Raw genomic sequence first — 13,173 nt, 5'->3', positions numbered from 1 at the left:
AATCACGCAGCTGAGTGTTTCGTAGGATGTGTACGCTTGATCATAGCCCAGGGGGTGGGGTGGCTAGGGTCAATAGAGGATCCTTTGAAGAGGAGTGACTTCATACAATAAGGGCAGTAAATGGTATCTCCTGGCTCAGGCGATGGCCTCGGACATGTGTGGTCAGCCGGACTCGGGGGAAAGGGTCATCAAAGGGGTGGTATTCATGCTGCGTGGACAATCGAGCGCAGAGGGAAGGCTTGTCAACAGAGGGGCATTCATGGAAGGGAAGGAGGTGTTGGTCAGGCGAGCCCGTGACTCTCAAGGACAGGGCCTTGCAGAAGAAGAAGGTTTATGACTTGCCCATGTGAGGAGAAGGGAGGGGTAACCAGGGTGGACACAGGGACAGAGTCACGCAGAGAGAGAGAGAGAGAGTGAAAGAGAGATCTGATGACCAGTACATGAGAGAGCGGGGGCAGTCAGGTGCAGCGGGAGGGCCACGTCAGCCAAGGCGAAGGATGCTTCTTCAAGGGGGAATGGGGGGTTTGTGCGGGTCAAGCAGGAGAGTCGCCTTTCGCAGCGGGGTCGCACAGGGGGAGAGGGGGGGGTTCCAATGGGTAAAAGGCCATGGTGCCTAAACTGGCTGTACATATGCATAGGGGTATGGGCTCTTACTGGCAGAGTGGTACGGTCAATAGTTTACGGTATTCATGGTGCTTACAGGGAGAGGAGTGGGAGAAGAAGGGGAATGAATGCTGTCTATGTACATCAATTTCTTCAACTTTCACAGTCGCCCCTTTTTACATGACAGCAGTCATTTTCGCAATTGACGAGTTTACAGGTAGACAGGCATCATTGATGAATTAGCATTTTGTCGATACTAACATTTGGCGTACAATCATAGACAGTTAGGGTGATGGGCAGAATGCAGTACATAGGAAATTACATTTTCGTTGTGTTCCTGACAATTAAACGCACTACATAGCATAAATCTTTCTAGCTTAAAAATGTGACCAATGAACGGTTTTGACCAGGTATTTGAGAGCGGAATTCAGTTCAATACACATGATCTCTTCGTCCCAGTGTCTTTTTATCAGTGAGCCATCACTGGTAGGCTCTAGTCCGTGTACTTTCGTTGGCGCTGTTGAGCACCGGCGGTGGAACTATAGGTCCAGCTCAGTCCTTTCCTTTCGCGTTGCAGGGTGCGGTCAGTCCTCTGCTGTTAGACCACAGTCCTGTTCCCTAAACAATCCGGTTGGTGGCGCCTTATGCTCGGCACCCATAGTTCGGTGGCAGCACCTATTCCCAGTGGAATACGGTTCTTTCCTTTGGCAAAAAGTCACGTGGGAATGAGGGTGAGTGTGGTTCAAATAGTCAATAGGAGAGAGGGGGGAGTTGGGTCAGAGTTCCTGGGACACACAAAAGGGACCAAGGGAGCAAAGGATAACAAGCAGGCAGGCCCATCCATCGGGCCCAAAGAAGGGGAACGGAGACTCCAGGCACACGTGGGTTAGCAGGCGGGGGGCTTCGAGGCGGCCCGTCGTTTTTCTTTTTCCACGTTGAAATTGCTGTCTCGTCCCGTATCCTGTTGCTCTGCGGCTCCACCTTTGGTCGAGGTCACACGTGTCCCAAGATCTGCAGTCAGGCTGTATGTCGCATCTGACCCATCTCCTTCGGTGATCGTGGATCTTTGAATAGGTACAAGACAAGGTTTCAGAGAAATGGCAAAAGAAGATATCTACGCATGTGAATTCCTCCCTCAATTCTACGCATTTGGGAGATACGCTCATTGGTCACAGTCAGAGGTCCATTACTAAGCAGTGCATGTGTCAGTATTCCTACTGGGTTCATGGCAGGTCTATTCATCGTCTTATTTATAAATCAAGTGAGGTAAATGAGATTCCCATCAACTTGTGCATTACATCATATTCAGCATTACAGAGCATTTCCCATCAGGACTGGCTAACCTTTTTAAACAGGGCGGGGGTGCCATTATCGAGAGTCAGGCAAAACAGGGTTTTCTCGGGGGTCAACAGCTACTCATGGTCATCATGTTTATATTCGGGACAGCAATTGGGGTTTATCAAAAATGGGGCGGGGATGCTTCGGGCGCTAGCGCTTGGGTGCAAAAAGGGGGGTGGGGCAATCTGGGCATTGGGGGTTCAATCTAGACGTTGGCGTTCGTCTCTGAAGAACAGACATAAGGTGCCATTGACATACAGTTCCCCTTTAAATGGCCAGATTTGGGGGACTTTAGTCGTCTTACCTGTCCTTTCCTTCTCAGCCAATTCAAGTTCATTCATTTTGCAGAAAGGAGAGGCAGTAATATGGCGAGATACAATCATTTTAGTTTCGGTCAATTTCGCTGAACACCTTCGCGTTCAATGTATCAAATCAGACTGGTGCCGGTGGGGCACAATTTTACCAAAAAGAGGGAGAGAACATAGGGAGACTCTCATAGAGAGTGAGAGTCGTCCGCAATCTAAACGAGCCATTCGGTACACGTATGACATGTAGAGAGAGAGAGAGAAAAAGAGAGAGAGAGAGAGATAAGGGGGTGGAGAGAGAGAGAGACGTGTACGAAAATAGGTCATTTAGTGCGCTCACAACACGGAACAGCAAAGGTCAGGTAACATGCAGATACAAACAGAGGGAAGACATTAATCCGTACATTACACACACACAAACTCAGACAGGGAAGGCGGCACATGTATTACACATATACAAGACATTCACGACAAGACAGGAAACAATTGTTAGCCTACAAGATCTGTTTTTATATATATATCCTACGTATCTTTACTATCCTATTTATCTACGTGCTTAGCTCTTTCTACCCTTCCCCCCTTCCCCTTCTCGCTTGTCATGCCTACGAGCGTTCCAAATTACCAATACTCACACCTTGGTTGGTCGATCAGTAATTAACCTGGTCGTGCTAGTTACCCATGGTTGGATCTTAAGCCATTTTCTGTTCCCTCCTCTGGTGGGAAGTTCTCCAGGCTGAGACAACGGCAAGTATTGATCGGGAGAACAGTCGGACAGCTTGGCTATATCTATAAGGGTGTGAGAAAGGGGGTAGTGCATTTTGAACATCAGCAACATTTCTAACTTCCTAGGTGGGCGGTGCCGAGGCAATCCTTACCCTTACAGTTTTCTTTGTCCTTTCCCTACCTAGTCAAACGTCCAGTTGCATTATTTAACACGTCATTTCTAGTCAATTTTTCGCCATTCAGTACCTGTCCAGTGTCTATGTCGGTCCATCCTCTCAGTCGCTATGTCCTAAGGAGGAACAGTCATGTTAAGCCTACGTCTTTTAAAAACTTATCGTTATAACGGCTACACACATATTCCCTTTTTCCCTTTTTCGTCGGTGGTCCGATCGTAGCTCTTCCATACTTCAGCCGACGTTCTGACGTGTCCTGCAGAAGGGAGGAAAAAGAAGGGGTGGGGGGGCAGCATTCAAAGCACATCATCATGCAGTAATCCGAAAGTGTTTTTACCTACCACCTACTCGACCTATCTCCGCGTACTGCATTTCTTTACCATCTCGGTGCTTAAGCCCAGAGGGACCAGTGGTGTCAGATAGATAATCATTGACGATCTGCGTATCTACACGAGCCACTTGGTCGTAACCCTCTTTATCGGGTGCAAGGGTGACGGTCAGGTGGCATTTCTGTGGTCTCGATTTAAGAGCGGCTAAAACACTTTTCCGGCTGGTTGTGACACATAATGGAGCTGCTAAATATCTGATCCCTTTTGATCTACATCCTTCATCATACTTATTCTTCGCTCACAGTAGTAGGGCATCCAAAACTCATTAATGCAGCTGCTACAACCATGCTCTCTTTTTCAAAATACTTTTAATAAACGAAATTGGTGGCAGTTCATTACATAAAGTGCAGCAGTGCAATAAAATCGTATTAAAAATTCCTTACAGAGCAAGCATGATGCATGTCAAGAATTCATTTTTAATTAATTCATAAATTCATTATCCAATACTCATTCGTTATCTAAGTTACACCAATTCATTTTCCAAATCATAATCAGTACCCACCCTAAGTCAATTCATTATCCAAACACATACTCAACATCCTTCATATCTACTTTCATTATCCAAAAACTGCATATAGATCTCGGGGCAACAAGCTGCGCAATCAGGGTGCAACAAGGTTTATTCAAATACGTTTCATTTTGTGGCGGCGCCATTTTGGGTGGGGTCAGGCAAGTTCCAGCACAGTCAGAGTGTCTCTAGTCTCGCATGGTTGGCCCAGAACTTTCCGTTGGCAGTTCAAAAAGTTTTGTGCTATGTGGTTAACAGTCTAACAAATATGGACCATGAGTCAAAGAGTGGGGAGGGCGGCAACAATTTTCCTACCGGGTCATCCTGGTGTTCCTCCGGAACTGAACAAGTCTGTGCCGCGGCTGCCTTTTAGCCATTTCCAATCCGAGGCTGGTGCCGGCAGGAGTTGCACCGGTGTCGTGGTTCCCAGTGAAGGGGGCGGGGGCACCCATGCGGAGGGATCGGGGTGCCCTCCGGCTCTTATAGAATCTTCAAGGTTGAGGGGAGAAGGCATGGAGCGTGTGCCCGTCCTGGGCAGAAGACCGCTTTATGATGTTGACCCTCTTTAAGTAAGAGCATTGGGGTGTCGCTGGAAGCCTCCACCTGGAGGGAGGTGGGGGAGGCTCGTTCGCGTCACCTCCCCCTTCCAGCGACCCCGCGCCGTTCCCCGGCTCCGTCGCTTCGATATTGGCCGTGCTGGCTATTGAAGATGGGGGGGGTGGTCGGCGGCTGAGGCAAGACAGCCCCCCCTTTTCTCTTGACATGTGGCGGGACTACCTGGAACTGTCCAGGCGTCGACATGTGGCAGCACTACCTGTAACTATCCAGGAATTTGACATGTGGCGGGACTACTTGATTTGCCGCCATTCTCGCCCCCGGCTTCGGCCTTCTTCGTGGGTCGGACCAGGCGAGAGACAGAAGGGGGGGGGTGGTCGGTGGCTGAGGCAAGACAGCCCCCCCCCGTGGCCTGCAGGGCAGCAGAAGTGGAGAGAAGGAGAGGACTCTGCCATTCTTTGGACCGCCTGCCCAACATCATCTCCTCCCGACCGTGGTCAGGCGAGCCCCTCGTGCCTCGAGGCCTCGCCTTCCGGATGGGCGTAACCGCGGACCTGTTGCACTTCGGGAGCTTCCCGAATGGGGGTAGGTACCTTTTGGATTGTTTCTATTTCATGTGACCATTATTTGGGCGTGGCGGGCAATGAGGCAGACATGTTGGGAGCAGGAACAGGCAGTAGAGCCTAGCTACCTCGTGGCTATTTTTTCAAACTTTTCACCATTTTATATTTCTTGTTACGAACTATTTCTAATGTTTCTTATTTTTAGTGAAGTCAAAAGCTCATCAGGGGGTTACTGACTTAGCCTGATTTCTTTTTATTTTTCTTTCTCTTCCTTAGCGTGTTTCGAGCTAAAGTTTTCTGTTAGTAGGGAACGGTGATCACTTCATATTTTTCATGTGTCCTTTTCACTAGGGGGTACTTCTGGACGGACCAGACGAGTTCCCTCCAATAAATGGTCCGGGGTGGAACGAGATTATCGATCAAAAGGGGAACATATATTCCTTCATTAGGGTATCATCCTGGACAGACCGAGCGATGTACTTCCATTTACTAGGGTAGCCTCCTGGACGGACCAGATGGTCTACTTCCACTAAATGGCCCATGAGCGGGGAGCATATGTCCTCCATAAGGGTAGTCTCCTGGGCGGACCATGCGAGCTACCCCCCAAACAGTGGGGAGTGGGTAGGACTGACGAATTCACAAAGGGGCATAACCTACCCTTTACTACTTGCAAAGACTAGATAGAATATTTCTATTCCACGTTGTTTGCAGGCAGAAAATACCTCAAACGAAACAATTCCTGGAACAACAATGTCCAGGCAACCAACCAATCAGTGGGGAGAAAAACAGGCATGACGGATTACAACGGGGACAAATGTCTGCATTACCTGCCCTTCGCTATCCAAAAAGGAAGACAGAATATTTCTACTCGCCTCAGTTTGTAGACAGGGAAGATCTCAAAGAACAACAATCGATTATTAATCGACTTCAAACAATTCTCAAAGAACAACAATCGATTATTAATCGACTTCAAACAATTCAGTGGGGAGAAAAGTAGGCATGACGGATTAATACCGGGGACAAAAGTCTACATTACCTACCCTTCTCTATCTGCAAAGAGGGACGACGTTCCTATTCGCCACTGTTTGCCAACAGAGAATGTCTCGTTCTCAGAAGAGAACCAATATGTCAAGTAGCCTTCAAAGCTAAATGAACCAATACCAACAATTTCGATATACAAATACCGATTTTCAATACAAACAATCAATCAATCAGGTGGATAGAGCCACCCTACCAATCAGGCGTAAAAACACCCTACTTAATCTTACCCGGACCGGACCATACGGACAGTTCTTTGAGTTCCTTCTCCAGCGCCCGATCGTTCTCTTACTCCATGTAGCATTCCTGTGGGATTCCAGTCAGGACAATAGGTCACTCAAGAGAGGTCCGTTCAGAATTGGTGAAGTTCTGTCGATCGGCAGCCGGGCGAGGGCCCTCTCAAGGCAGGCATGCCCCGATCATTTAGATGTTCACTTCTTCGTCTGGATCTCTCTTACCGAACCTTATGTCACTGATGGACCCCGCGTTGGGACGCCAATTGTAGAAAATGAACCCGTAATCCTATCGATGCCCAGGCCGCTGGCGCAAACCGCCTCTTAGTTCCCATGTTGAATAATTACCAAATAAAGAGACGGGCGCTGGAAGCAGGAATCAAGAACAGAGTTTATTTCTCATGAGGAGAGCCAGTCATTTCGGACACGAAACACAGTGTCTTTCGGGAGGTGCTCTAACAAGTGAGCTGAGACTCTTGCTTTTATACCTTACAGAACACTTGATAACACAATCAGGACAGTATGACGCAAAAGAAAGACATCCCTATAATCCTCGTGGTGATCCTACTCCACATACGTTCACAATGGGGACCCTTGACCTGCTGATAAGAGGGGAGGGCAATCACGCAGCTGAGTGTTTCGTAGGATGTGTACGCTTGATCATAGCCCAGGGGGTGGGGTGGCTAGGGTCAATAGAGGATCCTTTGAAGAGGAGTGACTTCATACAATAAGGGCAGTAAATGGTATCTCCTGGCTCAGGCGATGGCCTCGGACATGTGTGGTCAGCCGGACTCGGGGGAAAGGGTCATCAAAGGGGTGGTATTCATGCTGCGTGGACAATCGAGCGCAGAGGGAAGGCTTGTCAACAGAGGGGCATTCATGGAAGGGAAGGAGGTGTTGGTCAGGCGAGCCCGTGACTCTCAAGGACAGGGCCTTGCAGAAGAAGAAGGTTTATGACTTGCCCATGTGAGGAGAAGGGAGGGGTAACCAGGGTGGACACAGGGACAGAGTCACGCAGAGAGAGAGAGAGAGAGTGAGAGAGAGATCTGATGACCAGTACATGAGAGAGCGGGGGCAGTCAGGTGCAGCGGGAGGGCCACGTCAGCCAAGGCGAAGGATGCTTCTTCAAGGGGGAATGGGGGGTTTGTGCGGGTCAAGCAGGAGAGTCGCCTTTCGCAGCGGGGTCGCACAGGGGGAGAGGGGGGGGTTCCAATGGGTAAAAGGCCATGGTGCCTAAACTGGCTGTACATATGCATAGGGGTATGGGCTCTTACTGGCAGAGTGGTACGGTCAATAGTTTACGGTATTCATGGTGCTTACAGGGAGAGGAGTGGGAGAAGAAGGGGAATGAATGCTGTCTATGTACATCAATTTCTTCAACTTTCACACTGTGCTCAGGCTAGCATTTTTGCAAAATAACCATTTTTCATTTTTTTTTCTTTATCCAGAGGTACAAGACAGGGATGCCCACTTTCACCTTTACTTTTTGTGTTATGCCTTGAACCCTTTCTGGAACGTATCCGTATTAACTCTCATATATCTGGCTTTATTCATAACTCCATTGAGACCAAATTATCTGCTTATGCAGATGACATATTAATTTACATGTCAAATCCTACAGATTCCCTCCCGCCTTTTCTGGAAGAGGTCCAATTATACTCAAGTATTCTTGGCTATAAATTAAACCTTTCAAACACAGAGGTTTTACCATTAAACTCCATATGTTATCAGTTTATGTTTAATAATACTAACTTTACTTGGTGGCCCACTAAAATCAAATACCTCAGTATTTGGTTCTCCCCTTCGCTACACGACACACTTAAATGCACGTTTAATTCATTACTCACTAAAATCCAATCGCTGCGTCATACCTGGTCTCCCTTATATCTCTCCTGGTGGGGTAGGTTAGATACCATTAAAATGATGATTGTCACTCATGTTCTCTACACTTTGTCTATGTTACCCTTTTGAATTCCTATTTCCTTTTTTTCTCAAATTAACTCTGCATGTACAAAATTTTTGTGGAACAAGAAACGTATTGCCCTTTACAGGCTCATTCGTCCTAAATCTGAGGTTAGTGTTCGTTTTCCCAACTTTAGAGTTTATCACTCCGCCTTTTTAATCAAACAAGCCTTTGCTTTATCGCATGACTTTGCTGACACCCCTATTCTCCGATGGATTGCTTTTGAACGGTCCTTACTTAAGGATTTTTCATTTCAAAATGTGCTTTTTATGTCCAACAGCACCTTCCTGTCCAATAACCCCATTTAAAAATACTCTCAGAGTTTATTATATAATATATTTTTCAATGATTTCACTCCCTTTCAGTGTTTTTTATCTTCCACAATTTGGTATTATAAATATCTTAGATATAAAGGTAAATCATTCTACTACAAATTTTGGAAAGAGAAGGGAATTATTTTTGTTCATCAATTGATCTCCCATAATTCCATTATCCCTTTCTCTAATTTACAAGCACAATACCACTTAACTGAGGCTTGTAAACCAGAATATAATATAATTACCAGTACTCTACAAGCAAAATTAAGTACTTTTGTTCTCCCAGATGCTACACCATCTCTTACCCCCTCCTCTTCTTTATACCCTCTATTTCCTACACACAGACCTAAATCTGCTCTTGTATATAAGGTATTGTTATCAAATGTTACTGAGAGACCCAAGTCCCCTATTAAAGTGCATGGGAAACTGACTTGTCTGTTTCCTTTCCTATTACAACTTGGGATAAATTGTGGTCTAAATTGTTTAAAGCTTCTGCTGCTGCTCTTATTACCGAATCTTTATGTTTCGTTTATAATAGAGCTGTTCTAACTCCTGTTGGGATTTCTAAATGTTCTCCCTCTTCTTCTCCTTTATGCTGGTCTTGTTCTACTGTCACTGGCACATTGAAGCATCAGCTTTATGAATGTTCTAATGTATTTGCGTTTTGGAAATCTATTTGGTCTACTTGCATGAAATTTTTTAAGTGCGATCTTATATTAACATTTCAGAATGTATTTCTAGGTTCTTTATCGCCTGATAGTGATGACTTAGCTCCTGTTTCATTGTTATTTGATCTTTTTATTGCGTTAGCTTTTAAAGTTATTTTAGCATCTTGGAAAGATAATTCTACACTATCCTCAGGAACCTGGTGGAATTTTGTTTGTGACGAGCATAGAATTGTTAACACTTCCTCCATTTGTATCTCCCAAAAAGTAAAATCTGATCTTCTTTGGCTTCCCTTTTCGTCATATCTCTCTACTCACACTTCTGTACATTAATTCTTTCTTTTCCTTTTCTTTTCTTTTCTTTTCTATTTCTCTACTACACTTTTTTGGACATATCATGCCTCTATATCTTTCATTCTCTCTTTTCTACCTTTCCCCTTCTTTCCTTTCTCTTATCCCCCTATGGTTATGCCTATATTAGAACCATTATTATATTTACTTTCCTTTATGTTTTATAATATGCTGTATATATTATGACTTCTTCATTTTTTCTTGTCTTTATTTTCTTTTTCTTCTGTATTTCTTGTAATTGAAAATCCAATAAAAATTTCTTAAACAAAAAAAAGAAAGATTCTCTTTCAGCAAAGTTCTTTTTATTAACTTTTAAAGCCAGAACACATAGAAGGGCAGCCCCATATTAGTGCCCACTATGTGGTAATGTACACATTTCAAAGCATGTTTTTGGATGAGACCCTTCATCCTGAAGATTAACTAGCTAGCTAGATTTCTGACTAATGTTACTGGCGCTGCTGGCTTTAAATTGAACAATTGTTCCAAAAATGTTCAGAAACTTCGCAGAATGTAATTGACCAAAGCCCAGCTATAAAATTGCCTTTGAGTGTGCCACATGCTGATAGTTCACAGCACTGCAGAGGTGACATCCTCATTTTTGTATTGAAATGTTAACAGAAATACTATGATTACCTCCTCCTCAGGTGCCCCCCGCTGATGGACCTCCTCATCCACCTCGATTCTGCCTCCTCCTCACTTGACTCCAATCCCTCAATCTGGAAAACATTATTTATGACCTCAGGGGACCCCATATTCTCTTTTTCTCCCCCCTTTGAGCCTGAGAGCAGAGAATCCACTTTTACAGACTCCATTTGCACTTGAACGCTTGTATTCCGCACTCAATACTCTGAATAAAACCAAGCGCGTTGTCCCTGAAGCGGTGCGGTGCTTAAAGTTCAAAAGCAAAAAAACCAAAACAGAAGCATCAAACCCTAATACTGCTTGCGCTCGGAAGAAAAGCAATGCGGACATGGGAGGGGGCGGGAAGAGGACAGCAGCAGAAAGGGCGCATAGAGTGTAATGTAGTTCCTATATTCCCAATAGGCTCTGTGCATTGTAATAACATAAACGATAGTTGAGACGTAGGACTGAAGTCGACTAGGTCTCTATTGAATATGTTAGACTTAATTGTGAATGCCAGCTAGCTCAGAGGTCACTAGAAAATTTCTCGAATAAACAAGAAGGGATTAGTTTCTGACAACCGCATAAACATGACAACTTTGCTCCCCCAAGAACAAGGAGTATATCTCCAGAGTCGCGGAAACAATAGATGGCTATTTCACTCAGTCAATCGTGCATGCTTAGTTTCAACAGAAGTGCAGAGAAATAGAGAGACGGGCGTTTTCAATAAAAAGGTTACTTATTGAGCAGTCTTCTTTCTCATGCAAGAGAAGTGAATTGCTACAATCGTAATACGTGCTATAAAGTAAAGTTCGTACAGTAAAACGAGTATTATCAAATAATACTGCAAAAGCATTTATATGGTTTCTAAGTCATAAGATACATAAAATAGATAAAATACATACAATGATAAATAATGACTAAAAGTACTCAACTGGTGCATCTAAAATACGCCTACCCCAGTGTACCTAACCTAAGTCTAGTACGTGGCAAGAAGTAAGTGAGGTGTAGCTTGAGTTAAATTGTTTCTGCCAAGAATCTATCCAAGAATTCTATAAGGGTCTAATCAGCTCCGTACCTTGGTTATAGAATGAAGGAGGTCTTGTATCTCTCTCTCAGGACTCGATCTCCCAGTAACCCGCAAGGGTAGCAGGGAAACACTGGAGCTGGATTTCTCAGCAGGAGAAAAGACAGCGTCTCTCTTTCAGTGTGTCAGCGGGAGGGTCGGCTTCCTTCGGTACTCGCATACAGCAGGGCGTCAGGCAAGTAGTTAGTCGATCTGCTCCAAAACCACTGTGTGTTTGCTAGGGAAGATGCTGGCATATTTATACCTGGAAGGTGCCGAGTTTGACGTAAGGGTGGACATAATAACGTCACTAAGAACTCTAAGGGGCATATTATCAAGGGGGTTTATCTCCGCTTTTTTGGCTTTAAAAGCCAAGAAAGCGGAGATAAAATTATCTCCCTATTACCTAGCTGATGCTAACACCAGTTAGCGACAGCTAGTAGGAGATAGCGACCATCTTGGGCCCCACTTTGCATGTCAGTGATATTTATCACTAATGAGATGCAAAGTGGGCGTGCCAAGATGTTAGAGACTGAAAACAGTCGCTAACATCGCTATCTCCTATTACCAACTTTTGGAGATATTCGCGCTAAGCGGGAATATCTCCAAAAGCTAACACCTGCCCTGAGCAGTTCTTAGCCATGTTATCCAATGGGAGGTGGATAACATGGCTAAGAGCATTAGCTCGCTAATGCATGAATATCGCTGACTTTTCAGCGATATTCATGCTTTGCGGCGATTTTTACCGCATTTGCGTTAAACCTTGGTAATACCAAGGTTTATTTGCGGTAAAAATCGCCGCAGCGCTGCGGTACATTTTTGTCTCTAACGTTCTTTACACGCTCCAGGAGTTCTGGGACAAATCAATACTGAAGCAGGGCGAATTTCCGTACTGCTGAAGGCTGGCTGTCTTCAAGAACGCGTTGTACTCTAGGTGCTTAGTCGAAGTAGCCATGCCATATTTGGACTGCATTAGCTGTGTCTAAATATGGTTATGATTCTTATGCCTATAAAAGGATATGATAAGTTATACCTATATAAGGGCATGATTTGGGAAAATTACACTAGAGCCGTAGATACGTTACAACACCCACTCCATGTACAATGTCCATCTTTACTAAATACTAAGCAGTTATAACATTTCTAAGCATGTGTTTACAATCCCACCCCAAAAAATACATAAAATGCATTTCAAATGGTTTGTACACGAAAAAATTAGTATTGTACTGTACGTTTTCTAAGCAGTGGTATCATTCAAAATAATGCATGTAATTTTACATTTGAAATGCGAGCTGAATGATTCACGAAATTATATTTATGAAATGCCTCTTAATACAGAAGAGAAGGTCGAGACCATTTCATCACAGATTTATATAATACTGTACATGTGCTAGAGGCTAAGTTTAAATATTCTCTCTAGGTATCAAAAAATAGAATTCTTGTTCTCTAAGAATAGTTCTACATTAGCAACTCTGTGCCCAAAAAAAAGTAAATATTTTGGTATTTGAGAAAAAATTATTTCTTTTTAGTAAAAAATAGTTCCACATTTTTAGAAGTTCTGTTTATCAAAACTGAAGGCCAAAATCAAAGTTCAGGGAATGCTGCGTGCTTGTTTTTCAAAAGTTATTCTCGTTGTTAGGAGAAAACAGTAACTCAGATAGGCTGGCAAAGAATTTGTCTACCACAGTAGGTGAAAGTTGGGCCATTTCCGAAAAAGTAGAAATAGTGCATATGTGAGATGCATTACTGTCAGCGTTATCTG

The sequence above is a fragment of the Lissotriton vulgaris genome, chromosome 3_1, assembly GCF_964263255.1.
Source record: "Lissotriton vulgaris chromosome 3_1, aLisVul1.2, whole genome shotgun sequence".
Classification (NCBI taxonomy): Eukaryota; Metazoa; Chordata; class Amphibia; order Caudata; family Salamandridae; genus Lissotriton; species Lissotriton vulgaris.
The sequence above is the reverse complement of the archived record's forward strand: the minus strand, read 5'-3'. Positions refer to the sequence as shown.